Source organism: Pseudorca crassidens, chromosome 5 (genome assembly GCF_039906515.1).
Source record: "Pseudorca crassidens isolate mPseCra1 chromosome 5, mPseCra1.hap1, whole genome shotgun sequence".
Taxonomy (NCBI): domain Eukaryota; kingdom Metazoa; phylum Chordata; class Mammalia; order Artiodactyla; family Delphinidae; genus Pseudorca; species Pseudorca crassidens.
The window spans coordinates 19656838-19676069 of NC_090300.1; the positions used below are offsets into that span (position 1 = coordinate 19656838).

Sequence of the window (19232 nt, forward strand, 5' to 3'; positions counted from 1 at the left end):
CCCTTTCTTTCTGAGGTTATCTTCCCTAGTCTCTCCTTATCTGCCTGCAAATATCAACAAGTTTATCTTTCAAAATGCACCTCAAGCTTCACCTCCTGTGTAAAGCCTGAACTGCCCTCCCCCACCCCGATAAAACTGACCATTCTACTTTTACACTCCCATATAGCTCACTTGATTATACCTATTTGTTTACAAGTTTATCTTCCCTGGCTAGATTGTGAGCATCCCTGGAGTGGAATCTGTATCTTATCTTGCAGTCTCCTGAAGCAAACGCAGTGTCCCAGCATTTAAATATGTTTGTTGAATGAATAATGATCCGTGTTCTCTGCTCTGTTCTATCTATCCCCTTGGATAGAACAACCCACAGTTGCAGTTTTTTAAGCAGTGAGGAATTTGGAAGAATAGGGTGGAAGGATTCTGGAAAATCAAAGTCCAACTCTAGTTTTCAGACAAGATTGTTCACAGTGGAACAAATTCTCCCTCTGAGAAAATTCAGTGAAAAATTCTCTCTACTGATTATGATGAACTACATTTAAATCAAGTCCTAGCTGTGCCAAATAATGTTTGGAAGGAATTCATTCTCTTTTTTTGACTATTTCCATCCCCGGATAAGTATAATCCAGGGAATTTTTGAAACGATACTGATGCCTGGGTCATGCCTTGGATATTCTAGTAAAATGGGCCTAGGGTAGGGCCAGGGTTTGGGATTTTTAAGCTCACCAGGTGATTCTAACGTGCAACCAGGATTGAGACCCACTGCTTTAAGAGAATTTATCCAGGACTGGGTTTTACATAGCCTCTGAATGTTGATAAGCTACCAACTTTGCAGGTCCAATTTAAACTGAGCAGGCGTCTCCAGTTTAACATGTTCAAAAGCAACCACGCCCCAAATACCAAAATTAAGTAGCAACTCCATCCTCCCAGTGGCTCACAACAAACTCCTTGCAGCTGAGGATATGAGTAAACTGAATGGTGGGGGAAGAAGCCAGATAAAGTGGTTTAAGAAGAAGGTAGTGAGAGGGAAATAAAGACTTTGACTGTAAAAGGAGAAGAAACTCAGGGAGCTAGTTATAAGTGGAATTAAAATTAAGGAACCTATTTATAGTTTGTTTTATAAATTTGAAGAAAGATTGGCCTCATTTAAAAGGTGATGGGAAAACCCAGTAAAGAAGTGCATTGAGCGAATTGCCTACTTTCTCTGAGTTGCTTGGTTCTCTGAGTTGCTTGTTTATTGAGAGTGCACAGGTGATACGGCTGATGAAACAACATAGAAGAATTGGAGAGATAGTTAGAAGGTGCACTTGCAGAATTTGTAGTTGGATGTGGGGTGAAGTAAAGGGACGAGTCAAGAATGACATCCAGGGATTTGCTGGCTCAAGGGTGGCTGGTGGTGCCCTTCACTGAGCTAGAGAACAGAGAAGAAGGAGATTTCAGAGAGAAAAGGAAAAAAAACTTTTTTTTTTTAAAACCGGATGCTTTATTTAACATTATAATTTTGGTCGGGCATATCCCTCACCTTTAAGGAGCAAAACAAAACATAAGCCTCAGATTAGGTCCAGGCACAAGTTATTCTTCCAATGATTCTGAAGTCAAACTGTAAAATTCAATTATTACTGCCTCTGATTTCCCATGAGGATTAAATAAAACCACACAAATGAGAGTGCCTAGCACAGTGCCTGAAGTAAACAGATGCTCAATAACATTAACTGCTCTTTCCTTGGCTTGAAGCCATGTGATTAATGAGGAAATAATAGGCTTAGGAATTAGATAGGTTTAAATTCTCACTATACCATTTGCTAGCTGTGTGACTTAAGGCAAATTATTTAACTCCATCTGTCAAATGGAACTAACAATACCCACCTTATAGGGTTAATGTGAAAAGTCATTAAAGAATAATGCATACATCATTCAACCGAAAAAGGACTTAATAAATATCCAACCCCCCTCCTTCAAGATAGCCTATTCATAACTCTTCCAAAAGTATAGATTCATAGGTCGATGAATTTAAACATATCCATCAGAATCCCTAACTTGTGGTAAGAATTACACCAGTGCAGTACCTTGACACAGTACCTGGCATGGAGTGGACCCTACATAAATGTTTATTGAACTCAGGTGAATTGCTATGTCCAATGTCACTTGGCTAACTGTGGCAGCATGGGCTAGCCTGGGATGGGACTAGGCCTTTCTACTACTCAAACAAGGGCTCTTTCCATTATCCTGTGTACTCCCCCAAGGTTAAGTCATCTACTTGCTGATAAAATTATATGCTTATTTAGAGCAGTACAAATTAAATTAAGGGTCATAATAAGGTATTACCATAATTTGAGTTTTTCAGGGTTCTATGGCTAAGGAAGTCATTACTGTTAAAATACTTTTACATAAAATAAATTTTACAAGAAACACAAACTTTTTTTTTTTTTTTTTTTTTTTTTTGCGGTGCGCGGGCCTCTCACTGCTGTGGCCTCTCCCGTTGCGGAGCACAGGCTCCGGACGCGCAGCCTCAGCGGCCATGGCCCACGGGCCCAGCCGCTCTGCGGCATGTGGGATCTTCGCGGACCGGGGCACGAACCCGCGTCCCCTGCATCGGCAGGCGGACTCTCAACCACTGCGCCACCAGGGAAGCCCAAGAAACACAAACTTTTTAACACAGCTTAAATTAAGAAAAGTTTCCTTCCTTTTGTTTTGCCTAACTACCACAGGAAAGTCACCTATGTTTATGATTTCCTAAATGGAAACTGTGTAGAAATGCTTTTAGAATAGTAATAACTTCAGAATGGTATAACCAATTCAATGGTAAGCAGCAGACTCTAGTGGAATAAAGAGTTGGGGGAAGTGGGAAAGCCGGTCCAATCTTGTGAAACTCAAGGCTGAATACACATGAAGTAAAATACTATGCACTGAACATACAAATGCAAGTACAACTGTACGTGGTGAGGTGAACTGTACATGAAGCACCTATTAAGACGAAACCACTCAACCTCTGGATGACAAGTAGAAAACAGGTTTTTAAATGTCTGAAAACCGCAACTTCAGTGCTTTTGCAATCCCCGCTTTTAGGATTTGTCACGTGAAGCAAACAGGCGTAACCCAACAGCACTATTAGGGCCACACAACCATTCCACACACAGGCTGGTCTCATAAACATCATCAAGGAAAAGCAGGCAAACCAGCAGAGAAGGCCTTCACCTACTTTCCTCCAGATTGCAAACGCTGTACGGAGACGGCGGCGCGCAAGTAACCAACCCCAAACAAATAAAGGAATACCTAGGCATTCTGACACCCCCAAAGGTCCTCCATAACATTTACGGAGTCTCATCCCATGAAATACGGTTAGTTTGCACAGAACCCCGCGTCCCCTCCTACAAGGGGCAGCAGTGGTCACCTTCCATGGATGGACCCCTTTAAGCCAGCTTCACGGACCCCCCCACAAACCAGTGACTCGATTGACCGCCACAATGTAGACTCCATTACCCCTGTTAACGTTTCTAGAACACGTGATTTGGGGGTGCACACTTGCTAGAAACAGATCAAACAACACTTTCACACATTTCTGAGTCCTGCCATACTTGGATCCAAACTATTCCAAAGGAGGGGCCGAACATCACCAATCCTGGATGACACTCGTTCAAATCGCCCTCAAGAGGGGAGTGAGTCCCCCTCTTAGCTGGTCGCCAGCAGCTCTTACCTTTCTGTCACGGGGGACCTCGGCGAGGGACCCAGGGATCTGGTACAGGTCCAAGCTGAGATGCTCCAGGCTCAGCCTCTCCTGCAGGAAGTGGCCCGGGTACCACTGTAGCAGGGACCGACAGGGTCTTCTTGATGGACCCTTGAAAACGTCCAAGGCATGATGGGGGCTGGCAACTGGGTCGGCGGGGCCTCCGGCCGAGCGTCCCAGCTCTGGCTCCAGGCCATGGCGGGGCCCAAGCCCGGGGAGGCCCCTCCTTGCCCGCTCGGCGCGGCGCCAGCGCCGGCTGTCTCCCAGGGCGACCCCGCCGCCTACACCGGCTGATCGCACTAGGGCTGGCGGGAACCAGCCGCGGAGGAGTCCCCCTTGCCCCAAGCCCAGGGGCTTCTGAGGGGTTCGTAGTCCGCACAGAGACCGTGTGAGAGAGCCTGAGGGGAAGCCGCAGGGCCCCAGGCCCGGCCTGAGGTGGACTGAGAAACTGTGTCTTCCATACAGTACATTCTACGTAGTATTTCTTTTCCTTTCTTTTTTTCTACTAGCAAAAGCAAGTTTATTCAGAAACAGCCAAAGAAGTTGCCAACCTACGTTTCTGAACTACAGCTGATGCTAGTCAAATCCAGAACTTGCTTTTATAGGGAAAAGGAGGTAGCTGGGCAGGGCTGTAATAACAAAAGAGTTCATTGGTGGAAGCTGGGAGTCCAAAGTATGGAGGCTTCTCATTGGTTGGGCTACAACTAGGCAGTGTTTCTTATTCAACATCACAAATCTATATTCGGAAGCTCTGAATCCCTGCTACACTGAAACTCTGCTAGGGATATAAAGATATGAGTAATGAATAAATCCAAGTTCCTGTTTTCGAGAAGCTTGCAAACTTTTCATGAGGACAGGAAAAGAGCCACAATAAAAGAAGAAGGTAAGTGCCAGAAGAATTATGCAAAAATCTAAAAGCATTCAAAGAAGAGGGAGATTTTTTTTTACGTGTGAGAGGTCGCTGGAGATAAGATTCAGCAAAGACTTCAAGGAGAGGGGGTGATGTTTGAGATTCATCCTGAAGAACTAACATTTCTATAGGCAGTAGGATTGGGGAGAACATTCCAGGTGGAAAAACTCCGCCACAACAGCACAGAACTGTGATAGGGCTAGGAACGATTGCAAACTAGCACCGCAGGCTAGTGTTAATTTAGGCTACGTATGGCCTAGTGGTCAGAAACAAATCTAGACCGGCAGGCTGGACTTCGGAGTTAAGCAGGCCTGAGCTGGGACACTGGTGCCACCACTGGATAAATACCCAACCTAGGGAAAGTTATTTAACCTCCCTCAGCCTCGGTTTTCTCCCTTCTAAAATTAACCTAATCATACATTTACCAGGATCGTTTTGAGATGTCTGTTCTATAATAGGTGTTTAATAAATGATAGGTATTATTACTTTGCAGAGGTCTTGAATACCAGGGTGAAGAGTTTATGTTTTCTTAGCCAGCTTATGGAAGCGTTTGCACAAAGTGACTACAGCTGGAATAATCTGCCCCCAATTTATACGCTTGAGGGAAGCAGGGAAGAGAAAAGACTGGAAGACAAGTTAGGAGACTCCTTGGTAGTCAGCTAGTAGATCAATAAGTAATCCTCAGGGTGATGCTACTTCATAGTCAATCCATAATATCAAAGTTTTATTTTTTAGTTTTCAAAATATACAGATATTTTATTTTCTTCCCTTCCCCTCCTGCTGTTTTGCCATTGGATTGTTCTGCCAGCAGGCAAAAAGACAAATCAGTGAAACTTCAATCAGCCAGTGTCGCCATAAACAAAAGAGGAACTTAAATATCTGTGGTTACTGTGTGAATGTAAGCATCTTTGAAAGATTTGGTTGGAGCAGGCTGAAATTAACCACTTGAATTTAACATTTTATGTAGAATATATATGCCAATAATTCTTAACCTCCCTTTGTTCCACCGATACAGCTGAGTCACTATAGCGTGGGAAGAACCTCTATACTATAAATAATCTTCTGTCAGTTAATTTAAAAAGGCAGTAGGGCAGGACTTATTCAAAGTCAGTGGTCATGTACCACTGACCAACCACATAGAACCTTGGACAAGCCATTTAATAATCCTGAACTGCAGATCACATATCTGTAATTTGGGGGAGGTAATTTATTTTTTGCCTCATTCTTAAGGTTGTTTTGAGGATTGAATGAGGTAATTGATATAAAAATGCTTATGTTTTATAAACCACAAATGCAAAAGATTATCTGGACAAAACCTCCATCCACATAAATAAGGCACAATCATTATGAACTGTATAAGAAGTTTTCCCACTTTTTTTCTTCCTTGCTCTCTGAAGAGCTGCTTGATTTGTCTTTTTTTTTTTTTTCCAGTTGGCGAGCACTTTACTTTCATATGTTGACCACAGTTAACCTCCCATTTTGGGTGAGATTTCCAAAGTATGATTTCCAACTAAGTAGCCATTTTGTCATTTTGAAATTGTGTTGTTTGGCCTTCCCTGTGTTTTGGGATAAGTATAGGAGGGTTTGGCTTCAGACTTAAATTATTTCACTAAGGGCACTTTTGGAGGAGGAAAAGTTATTTTTCGCTCACTTAATAAAACAGCTTCTTGTACAGCAAACTCTGTCTCATTAAGGGCTGTGCCGGAGACTTCAGGGATTATTTAAGAGACTGAGTCAGCATCTTTATCTTGTGATGTATTGAAAGATGTGTTAGTTCCCCAAGGGAAGAAGAAGGGAAATTGAAAATAAAATCCTTTTTCCCCCTTTTTGGTTAATTTTCAACAAAATGAAGCAGTTAGTTCTGAAATATAGACACACAGGTGAGAAAAATGTGTGTAATTACTTAATAAGAAAGGGACTTGCATAATTAAACTGAAATTCAATGCATTTGAAGGAAAGGGAAAGCATCCCAGCTAAGTTTCTGGCAGATAATGATGAAGAAACTGAAAACAGTTGAGGCTCTGAAGTCACACTTCTGTTGATACATATGGTGTTAATGGATTTTGAGCTCCTGGGCCTCCTGGTAAGCAGATGGTTTTATACTTGTGCTTAAACTAGAGGTTAGATGGCTTGGTGGAAAAAAGCAGTGACCTTTCATCTCAAGTTTAGTTCTGGACCTAATGATTTCTGTATTCAAACTTTTCAAACACATATTGTCACGCTTAACACCCTGTAAGATACTCGAACATTGACTGGGCCTGGTAAATAAATCGTAGTTGATCTTCACAGAGATTCTTTTTTTTCCCCCTGGCTGAAGCCAAGTTTTATAAGTTACCTCTCTTCTTCTGGGCAAAAAGTTAAATCAGGGAGTCAGTGTCTCTCATTGGATTGTCTGTTCAAGTATACAAAGTAAAACAACTAAAAATATACACTAGTTTCTGTTAGGTTAACTAGAAAGGAATATTCCTGAAAATAATTATGCTGCTGTAGAACTACAGTAATAAGCTCCCTGCCCCCCAGACCCACATTTAATTAGAAAACTACTGGTGTCATTCCAAATCCTAACTAATTTAATTTAAAACCGTATGTTTTATACAGTAATTGCCTATTTTTTAAGTTAACTAACCATTGTACCATCAGCTTAGACATTTTATGAGTGGAGACAGCACTCCTAATTGATAAGCATGGCATGCTTATAAATGAAGTGAAAACAACAGTGACGCTTTGGGAAACAAATGTTGCCATTTGACTGCTTCCCAAAAGTAGCTTGTTTAGCAGAGATCCAAGAAAGTTGCAGATCTCTGCATTCAGGATTCATGACTGGAAACTGAAATGTACTTGAAAGTCAAGAAGGTGGATTGCTGCTTCTCCTTTTGGTCAGACAGAGGTGCTAGGAGCAAAATGAGGTGGGGTGTGGGGCATGGGCTAGAGCCTGGAGAATCACATCAATAAACACCTTCTCACCTGGGCTCCCTGGGTCCCAGGATGCCAAGACTCTTTCAACAATAAACACAGTAGTTGCCAGATAATTCCACAAGAAGAAGGAACTTTCACCTTCTTTACAGTTTGGTGATTACAAAGCACTTTGAAGAGAATATATGTGAGTATATAACACACTAATTGAGTGAGTGATGTTATTTGGATCAAGAAATGATTGGATGGAAAACTGTCTATGATATATTAAGAAGGAAAAGCAGGTTACAAAACAGCGTGTACAGTACAATTCATTTTTTGTGAAAAATAATTCTATAAATGTGCAACAGAAAGACTGCAGTGAGACATAGGAAACAAACAAGCAATGGGGTAGAGGGAATACAGATGATTTTCGTTTTCTTCTGACTTATCTATATTTTCACACAGTAATGTTATTTTCAGAATAAGAAAAAAGTTCTTTAAAAAGACTTTAGAGGGCTTCCCTGGTAGCGCAGTGGTTGAGAGTCTGCCTGCAGATGGAGGGGACGTGGGTTCGTGCCCCGGTCCGGGAGGATCCCGCGTGCCATGGAGCGGCTGGGCCCGTGAGCCATGGCAGCTGGGCCTGCGCGTCCGGAGCCTGTGCTCTGCAACGGGAGAGGCCGCAGCAGTGAGAGGCCCGCGTACGGCAAAAAAAAAAGACTTTAGGGAAGGAAACATTCAAGTTATGAAAACACGGGGCAGTAATTATTACTTAGACTAGTAAATCTCTATATTTAAGGGAATAGAAAGCGATTAAAATACAGACATAAAGAACACAGTATTTATATTTCCTTTCACACCCTGGAACAATACATTTTTGAGAAGTGAGATATTTAGCTAGGTCAGGCTGTACACATTCGAGGAATCCTACATCATGATGTCTGTTAGCATTTAAGAAGCGTTAGTAACTGCAGAGTAATACACTAAACAAAATGTCCGGAGCATACAAATACCATATTATATAAAGGTAACTTAACTTTAAAAAGAAAAGCTGGTCCTGTCTCTCTGAAATAATTCAAGATTTGAATTGAGAAATATTGCTATTAATAGCGCTAGAACACTGAGACCAGAAACCATCAGAACTTCAAGGATTAAAGAAAATTGTAACATGAACTGATGGAGAAGATATTGGAAAACAGGCTCTCTCCCATGCTACTGGTGGAAGTATATTTTCACTACTCTAAAGGACAAGCTGGTAATAGTCATCAAAAGTCTTAACATCATGGATATCTTTACAACCAGCATTTCCATTTCTAGGAACTTATCCTACAGACTGTATAAGAATGTGAACAAATCAATAAGGATGCTCATAGCAACATTGTTTATGACAGAAATTCACAGTGTCTTAATTGTCCCATAGAAGAGCTTTCATGCTGAAGTCAATCATAGTAATCCATTAAATAGTATACTGTGCAGCCACTAAGAAGGGTTTGTGTGTGAATGTATCTAATAAACACAAAGGTGGACAAAGGAAGCCTGACACAAAAGAGTATATACTATATGTCATTTATATCTAGTTAAAATGAGGCAAAAATCACTAATGGACAGCTTTGGGAATGCCTCATGACTAGAGATGGGCACAGAGCACGGAGTGCTTCTGGAGTTCTGTCAGTATTCTTTTCTTGGTCTCAGACTGATACATGGGTGTGTTCGCTTTGTGAATGTTCATCAAACAGTACACTGATGTTTGTTTACTTTTCTGCATGTCTGCTGTACTTCAATAACATTTATCAGAAGGGTCGTAAGAAGTATTCATAACATAGAAAGAATTTCAGCATATATTTTTAATATAAAAGTATTAAAATCCTTTTCCATCTTAAAGGATCTTATAGAAAAATAAATGGATGTTCACAAAGTGGCATTGGTAGACATCTCTGGGTAATAGGATGATAGGTTATTTTTATTTGTAATATTTTTATTTTAAATATTTTCTAAAATTGTCACAGTTTTATAAGAAGAAAAAGTCAAAATAATATCATTATAAAAATGAGAATGGTATATGTAATTTTGTTAAAACAGAGAAAAGAGTTAATAAGAATGTGCTAATAGTAAGAAAAAAAGCTCACCAAGATCAGTTAGTATTAAATAACCTGGCATTTTACAAAGCTTTGATTCAAAAATAGAACACTTTTTATTCTAATAGTACATAACATGTGGCTTTAAAATGAACGAAGGTTGTTAAAATCCCAAAACAAGTGTGTAATAACAGACTCTGCCCCACTAGTTTGCTAGGTGATGCAAGCAGTCTAGACCTCAGTTGTCCTGCCTGTAGAATGGGTTTAATAATACCTTGCCTGCATCCTCCCAGAGGTATTTTGAGAATAAGTGATATAAAAATATAGGAGTAGCTTTTAACTTTTCAGAGATGTTGTTTCTAGGTATTATTACAAGGGCAGTTTATGAAAAAATATGAAATTTGATGCCACTTGAAAATTTTGTGACTCTTGTGAAACTGTACCCTTAAGAAGCACCTATACATTAAGAAGAGTTGGGGAAAAAAAAAAAGAGTTGGGATAACACTTTTCATTTTTTCAGACTTTTATACAAGAACGTTTTTACAAAGAAAAATTGAGCAGAAAATAACTTTCTCTTTTCATCTTGAGAAAAATGGAACAATTGTACAGATTCAGATTATTTTTGAAAATTGGATGATAGCACTAATCTATAATTCTTATGATCTACTGAATATTTCCCACTAGAGAGAGATAAAGAAATGCATCCTTGTTTACTTCAGCTCTTGTTAGAATTGTTTCTCCTCTCTGTCAGTTGGCTTTCCTTTCAGCTGCATGGTCTTCTGGGATTGGTTAAAAAATACTGAAGAGCTGACATTTAAAAGTCTTAAACCTACAAATATTCCTCTCCATCTGCCACCTCCACCCCACCTACATTCTATGATCTTTATTTCATTACCCTAGGGACTTGGTATTAAGATGCATTTAATAGTTTACAACAAATGTTTTGAACTAGTACTTTTATTTTTCCAAAGAGTGTACCCGAGGATTGTTTGTCCATATCCACGTTACCCAGAGGACAAAACCATATTCATGGCATTCATTCAATGCTGTGGCCCTTCGAAATGGACCTCACTGGATGGTCATAATAACCCCAACAAATATATCTCTAGCATTTCCTAGATCAGTGGTTCCAAAGTGTCCTTGGACCAGTAGCATGAGCATCATCTGAGAACTTGCTAGACATGCAAATTACTGGGCCCCACTCTAGATCTACTGAATCAAAACTCTAGAGATGCTTCCCAGCAATCAGTAGTTTAATAAGCCCTCCAGGTGATTTTGATGCATGCAAAAGTTTGAGAACTACTGTCCTAGAGGGACCATAGGTGAGATTTCTAGAAGCACAGTATGCTCCCTTAAGGGATCTGTGAAAATTACCAGTATGCATGAGCTTACTTTGAAAACAATGTTGAAATCTCGACAGTAGTCATCATAAAAAACATATGGTAGCACTAGCAGCTTCACTTTGCAGCCATTTGACCATTTTCAGGCCACCACTATGGTAAATTAGAAGCATTCCTAATTTACAGACAAGAAAATAAAATCAGATAAGGCAGGGGAAAGCACTCTTAGAAACTGGTGTAGCTTTTTGCATCATCTGAAAGTTTCTTTAATGTTAATTGCAGTAGAGATGGTGGTTACATTGCCTTTCAAAGCCTTTCTCCATGGCAAAACTGAGACTGAAAACCAGAATACTGGTCTTGTTTCCACCAGTAAATCATCCTGGCCTTAAAGTAAGACTCAGATACAAGAAACACCTGAAGAACAAGGGATCGTTACTGTGGAATCATCAGCACCTGTTCAATTTCTCAGCCTAACCACATCCATCTGTGTAAGAGAGCTTTGGTATTATGACCATCCAGGGAGATCCGTTTCAATGGACCACTGCATTGAATGAATGCTGTGGGTATGGTTTTGTCCTCTTGGCAAAGTGGATATGGACAAACAATCCTTGGATACCCTCTTTGGAAAAATAAAAGCAGTAGTTCAAAACACAATTCATTGTAAACTATTAAATGCATATTTTTTTATTTTTTATTTTATTTATTTACTTTTGGCTGTGTTGGGTCTTTGTTGCTGCACGTGGGCTTCCTCTAGTTGTGGCGAGCGGGGGCTACTCTTCGTTGCGGTGAGCGGGCTTCTCATTGCAGTGGCTTCTCTTGTGGAGGAGAATGGGCTCTAGGCGCGTGGGCTTCAATAGTTGTGGCTCACGGGTTCTAGAGCGCGGGCTCAGTAGTTGTGGCGCACGTGCTTAGTTGCTCTGCAGCATGTGGGGTCTTCCCGGACCAGGGATCGAACCCATGTCCCTGCTTGGCAGGCAGATTCTTATCCACTGCGCCACCAGGGAAGCCCTTGAATGCATATTAACACCAACTCCCTAGGGTAATGAAAGGCCTCTTCTCTAAAGTAAAGTCAGTTTACATATTACAAGACTGCTCTTTTTCTTACAAAGAAAGAATAAGGTAAAACCAGGAAAGAGAGAACAGGAGCAACACTCTTATTACTACTGAAATTTTTTTATATCTCTTCACCAACTTTAACTTACTAGTTCATTTCATATAAAGGTTCTGATGCCCTAGAGGCCCCTTCCCAATACGGTGGATTTGATTATCTACATATTTAAACACAATTGTGTAAACGGAGCCATAAGAAAGGCTCTAAAAGGATTAATCCACTACTATGACTTTATAAACAATTTGTGAACAAAATTATTATCTTTAATTTTGGTTAAGAATCAGAATGGTAACTGTTTTCTTGACAAAAAAATATACAGAGGTAACAGCTTTATATTTTTAATGCTAAATTAATTCCAGAAAGTCACATATAGAAGTAAGGCTTTGGGACAGTTACTTAATTGCTCTAAACCTAAGTTTTATTGCCTGTAAGAAGGTGTAACAGGATGGTTGTGAGAATAAATGAGTTAATTCATGTGAATTGCTGAGGACAGTGCCTAGCACTTAGCAAGCACACAGAATGTTAGCTAAATTATTATTTTTGTAACTGCAAATGTTACTGTTTTCAGGTTAAATTAACTACAGAATGCGGAAGTCAATATGAACAGACCAACTAATATTGAACAGATTAGTAACAGAAAAGTTTTCAAGATAATGAATATTGTTGCCTTATCCAAAGCTATTACCATTTACTCAAGGAATTCAGATAATAACATATGTAGTCCCTTAATCATCATACTCTGAAAACAACCAACCTAGCTAAGCTTCTGATGTGGAATTTGATTTACCTATTATAAAAACAGAAACTATACTTAGGCCCTCTGAATAGTAATTTTTAATTCACAGTCACTTATAGGTCCTATTTAAAACAGAAAAGCTGGGGCAGGATTACCCTGTAGAGTATTTGGCATTCATCCAGTTGGCCCCTGATGTAGAGAACTCTTGCTGGTCTGGGAGACATGCTGCAGGAGGACAGTGGTTTTGGGCAGAGCAGTGTCAAAATCTGTTTTTCCTAATTCAGTGTAATTTTGTAATCAGGTCCCTGTTACTGAAACAGTGCACAGATATATTTCAGTTTGGATAGTCTTAAAATGCACACATCATAAAGGAAAACAAAAAGACGGAGAGAGGTCCGCCTTTTAATGGCTTGTCTCAGCTGATCCTTATAATAATATTGAAGTGTATTGCATGTGTGTGTGTATGTGTGCATGTATAGTTTTATAGGTGGAAAAACTGGAGCACAGAGAGTTTAGAGTCAGGGAGGGGTTAGAAACCGTACTGAGAACTCACTAGAAGTCTTGAAAATAAGATCATGCCCTTTAGAACGTGAAATGCTCAGTGTGTGGAACAATTTTATGTTACACAGGCAATAAAGTGTTCTTTCTTTCTTCCTTTCTCCCTCTCTCCTCCCTCCCTCCCTCTCTCTTTCTCCCCTCCTTCCATTCCCCCCCTCTCTTTTTCTTTCTTTTTAAAATAGATGATAAGCCAAACTTTAAAACCTACTATTCAGAGCTCCTTGCCAGCATATAACACATTGGTGTAGAAAATTAATGAATAGAAATCTCAGATAAATAGAGTGGAATGACCAGAAGGGGGAGCTCTTACGTAGCAATAGCAGAGCTCAACTGGAAGAAGAAAGTCTCCTCTTTCCTGGCAAGGACTTAGCCAATGAAAACCCATGGTGTCTTTGTTTACTACAGCCCTCCCAACTTCCTCTTCCTCTCTATGAAAAGAGTTCTCCCCTTGACTTGCAAGGACTTGCACGTGGCTCACCATTATTGCAGACCCTGAAATATAATTCTTTGCTGATCCCACATGAACCCAGTTTTGCTGGATAATAACTGACAATCTATTTGTTTTAGGTCAGCATTGGTCTCTAGACTTAACTTTACTGATTTTCACTTCTAGAAAGGCGTTAAGGTAATATACACTTCTGAACTTTGAACACTGAGGTAAACACCTTGGCCTCGGCATATTCTAACTTGAAGTCCATGTTCTTGGATCCAAGTCATGGCTTTTCTGTCTTCCTGACTGGGCACTGAATTCTTTGTGCCTATCTCAAAGTATTAATGTGAGAGTCCAATAATTAGGTGGGAAGGAAAACACTCTAAATTGCAAATTACTGGATAAATGTTAATTTTTGTTTTTATACTTTACAACCTTGAATTCTCAGTAAGTAATACTAGTTAATCTCCAAAAGAGAAACCTTGTAAAGGTGCTGTTATGTAGACCTTTGGTATGTCAGATGTTACACAATTTCAGTCATCTCTATTTATCAGCAATACACATTCAGTAAAAATACCACATGAGTGCTATACATCCTTCAGTGTAATTACCAAGCAAATATGTATTCAGCCTGTCAGAAGCCTAATATAGAGTCTCAGCCTTAGTTGTAGCCTAAAACTAACGATGGTAACTATAAACAGTGACAGATTGGATTGGCAGTCCCTGTACAGTCTCAATTTGCAATTTTGTATTTGGCAGAACTCATAGATTTTATTACCAACAATATATTGCAGTCCAAAGGAAAAATGTAAGCATTCTGAGCCATTTTCAAGGGCTGTCTCACAAAATACATACTGTAATTACTGAACCGTAGAGAACAATTCCTGATGTGGCATGGTGAAGGCTGTTGTTTCTGTTTTGGCCATTATTATTTTAAAGACAGGGAGTGTGTATAATACTACATCTTTCAAAAGGGACCAACGTGAAACCTTTGGGTTTGTATGTAGCCAAAATGCCTAATCCCGTTCAGAATGAATAATAGACAACCGAGGAAAGAAATTCTATTTTAAGGAGTGACTCAAGTGTCAAATGTTTAACCAAGGTGTAGTTTTGATTTGAAACATAGTTGGAGGAAATAGCGATAGAAAACAACTGAAGATAAGAAAAATCACAGTGAACTTATTTTCAGTTTTTCAAGTTTAAACTCTGTAATAGTTAAAAACTTTTAATTGAACTATGGAAATGTGCAAATTTACTCTTCCATATTTTAATCATACAAGCTGTAAATTTGTGAGTTATTAAAACATCACTAGTTTCATCTTCATTTTTTATTTTCTGATAGGATGATAGTGATATTCAAGAACTAGTTCAGACTTATAAGTAAAATTAAGCAATATCTACACAAAAATACCCATTCTCTTATTTTACTTCCAATTAATTATTCTTAGTCTTTCAGTTAAATTGATGAGGTTGGGAATACCACTATTCAAAAACATTTCCATGAAAAATTCACCGACTGATAGAAAACATCACAGAGATAAAATTTCCCCAAATTGCAGGTCTGACATCATTTGGAAGGGAAAAAAATAGACTGACTGACATTTTTGTATTACAGGTACAAAATATGAAAAGCCAAAAAGAGAATTTTAAAGTTTGATGGAAATTTAGTTTCAGGTAAAACTTAAAGACAACTCAGAGAGTGAAATATGCTTTCTTTTGTAACCAAAACCCTTAACTAATCTCAGCTCCAAATGATTAATTTTACATCCTACATTTTTGGGGGTCACTTATTATTAATGAAAATAACCCCACCATCTACTCACTCTCTACCAAAACACCTTGTTTTATTTCTTCATAGCACTTATCACTATCTGAAATTATCTCTGTGATATCTTTACTTATTAATTAGCAAGTGACCTGATCAGGTGTGTTCACAGATTACCAGCACCTAGCACATTAACTGGTACATAGGGTCTGAAAAATATTATAACATTAAAATTATAATTTAAAAAATTAGGAGGGGCATTATGTTTAGATCTCTGTTCTCCAATTTTTATATATTCCATTCTTATCTTTATTTCTTTTTTTTTTTAACTTCTTTTTCTTGCTGTCTCTCTATTTGGGAAGGAAGAGAAACATTTTGTAATGAATGACAAAAAGTATTCCCTGACCTAAGAAGAATAAGGCCATAGAAACATGGGCTTTTATTATAGATTTTAAAGCCTATGAAAAGATGCATATTGATAAATTCTCTCTAGAAAAAAACTTAGCCAGCCCTCTATTTAGCCAGGCCACAGAGGAGAAAAGTTTAGTTTCCTCCCTTAAAATTTGAAATCCAATTGCAGGTATGGATTCTGATGGAATACACATTTCATAAAATAAACAGTGTTGTAGTCTTGCTGCTGTCTTTTAAATGGTAGTCTAGTGAAGTGGCTAAAAACATGGGCTCTGGAGCCAGGATGCTAGAATTTGACTTCTGACTCTTCTATTTAATAGCTATATAATTCTAGGGAAGTTAAACAACCTCTTTGTGCTTAAGTTTCCGTATCTGTAAAATGGGGATCATAATGGAAGCTTCTTTTTAAGGTTGTAAAAAATTAATGAGTTGTATAGCACAGGGAATTTTACCCAGTATCTTGTAATAACCTATAATGGATTATAACCTGAAAAAGAAAAAAAAAACCCACTATGCTGTACACCTGAAACTAACACAATTTTGTAAACCAACTATACTTCATTTAAAAAAAAAAGAATCAGTTAATACATCTGAAGTCCTTGGAAAAGTAAGTGACATATAGAGAGTGCTCAAAAAACGTTCTCTATTGTCTATTCTAAGAAAAATGTCCAAAGTGATACTGTTATTACAAAATTACCTACCATAACAAGTATCAAGTTGTCTTTGTAGAGAAACTTCAGACCAAATGTACTTGAGAGATATGCTTTTCACACAGTGCAGGTACATAAGCTATAGGCCTGTAGACCCAAGTTTCACAAACTGAAACTTGTTCACTCATTCAGTCACTTAAATAACTAATATTTATTGGATGATAAACTACAGTATTTCCAACTTCCTTTAGATGCCAGGAAGAAGTCTTAGAAGGATAATTTTAAAAAGGAAGAGCTTTCTTCTTTCAGAGGAAAGAATAAAAATAAAAAAAATAAAAAAATAAAAAAAAAAAAGGAAGAGCTTGAACAACAAACTGAGATATGTTTAATCTCCCTTTCTGGCTACTATCTTCTAAGAGAGATCAGAGCAAACAGAAAAATTCTCTTCTACACCATCAAGTATCCATGTTGAGGTATCACATGCCCTTCCAAGTAAAGAACCATTGTACTGTGGTGTAATCTGAATATACTAATATGTGGATCCTGAATTTTTTCTTATTCATCAAATACTTATAAGTGGCTATGTTGTGTGTTAGATTTAGTACTAGGCTCTGGTTCTAGAACTGGAAACAAATAAAAACAAAACAAAACACCAAACCTCCCTACTACTTTTAAACTGCTTATGATGTAGTCAGATAGAGATGAGCCACTGACGGCACATATTAGGGAAAAGAAATCCAGCCCCGGGAATTTTGATTTCAGAAATAAGGAAGGGTAGGGTTAGCTTAGTAAAGAAACAAAGAGAAAACTGTTGTAAGCAGAAGGAAGAACACATAGAAAGCCAAGAGGCCAGATGTAGCATGGTGGGTCCTGGACTGGGAGCAGTTCAGTCCTGACTCATTGTACAACTGAATCTCCTCAGGAGTTGCTTTCCTCCCCTCCTCTTTCATCCACTTCCCTTCTCTTTTTTAATGCTAGAACCCCCACCCCCTTTGATTTTCTCATCTTTTCCCTCAGAGATTTTAAAGTAACTGGTTGAGGGCTGGTATCCAATGCATCAGTATTTTTAAAAGCCTCTAATGATGCTCTGATGAACATAGATGCAAAAATTCTCAACAAAATACTAGCAAACAGAATCCAATGGCACATTAAATAGGTTGATACACCATGATCAAGTGGGGTTTATCCCAGGAATGCAAGGATTCTTCAATATATGCAAATCAATCAATGTGATAAACCATATTAATGAATTGAAGGAGAAAAACCATATGATCATCTCATTAGATGTAGAAAAAGCTTTTGACAAAATTCAACACCCATTTATGATAAAAACCCTCCAGAAAGTAGGCATAGAGGGAACTTACCTCAACATAATAAAGGCCATATATGACAAACCCACAGCCAACATCGTTCTCAAGGTGAAAAACTGAAACCATTTCCTCTAAGATCAGGAACAAGATAAGGTTGTCAACTCTCACCACTATTATTCAACATAGTTTTGGAAGTTTTAGCCACAGCAGTCAGAGAAGAAAAAGAAATATAAGGAATCCAAATCAGAAAAGAAGTAAAGCTGTCACTGTTTGTATATGACATGATCTATACCTAGAGATTCCTAAAGATGCTACCAGAAAACTACTAGAGCTAATCAATGAATTTGGTAAAGTAGCAGGATACAAAATTAATGCATAGAAATCTCTGGCATTCCTATACACTAATGATGAAAAATCTGAAGGAGAAATTAATGAAACACTCCCATTTACCGTTGCAACAAAAATAATAGAATACTTAGGAAAAAACCTACTAAGGAGACAAAAGACCTGTATGCAGAAAACTATAAGACACTGATGAAAGAAATTAAAGATGATACAAATAGATGGAGAGGTATACCATGTTCTTGGATTGGAAGAAGCAACATTGTGAAAGTGACTATACTACCCAAAGCAATCTACAGTTTCAGTGCAATCCCTATCAAACTACCAATGGCATTTTTCACAGAACTAGAACAAAAAATTTCACAATTTGTATGGAAACACAAAAGACCCCAAATAGCCAAAGCAATCTTGAGAACGAAAAACAGAGCTGGAGGAATCAGACTTCCTGACTTCAGACTATACTACAAAGCTACAGTAATGAAGACAGTATGGTACTGGCACAAAAACAGAAATATAGATCAATGGAACAGGATAGAAAGCCCAGAAATAAACCCGTGCACATATGGTCACCTTATTTTTGTTAAAGGAGGCAAGAATATGCAATGGAGTAAAGACAGGCTCTTCAATAAGTGGTGCTGGGAAAACTGTACAGCTACATGTAAAAGCATGAAATTAGAACACTTCCTAATGCCATACACTAAAATAAACTCAAAATGGATTAAAGACCTAAATGTAAGGTCAGACACTATAAAACTCTTAGAGGAAAGCATAGGCAGAACATTCTATGACATAAATCATAGCAAAATCCTTTTTGACCCACCTCCTAGAGAAATGGAAATAAACATAAATGGGACCTAATGAAACTTAAAAGCTTTTGCACAGCAAAGGAAACCATAAACAAGAGAGAAAACAACCCTCAGAATGGGAGAAAATATTTGGAAATGAAGCAACTGACAAAGGATTAATCTCTGAAATTTACAAGCA

The 19232-nt window shown here is 38.5% G+C and overlaps 1 long non-coding RNA gene across 5 annotated transcripts in view; it reads left to right on the plus strand.

Moving 5' to 3' along the window:
* The first annotated feature begins 4441 nt into the window (after positions 1–4441).
* Positions 4442–19232, plus strand: part of LOC137224680 (uncharacterized) — a 307310-nt gene continuing 292519 nt past the window's right edge. For all 5 annotated transcript variants that reach the window (XR_010943431.1, XR_010943430.1, XR_010943429.1 and 2 more), the window contains exon 1: positions 4442–4601. This is a non-coding gene — a long non-coding RNA (uncharacterized lncRNA). The remainder of the gene's footprint in view (positions 4602–19232) is intronic.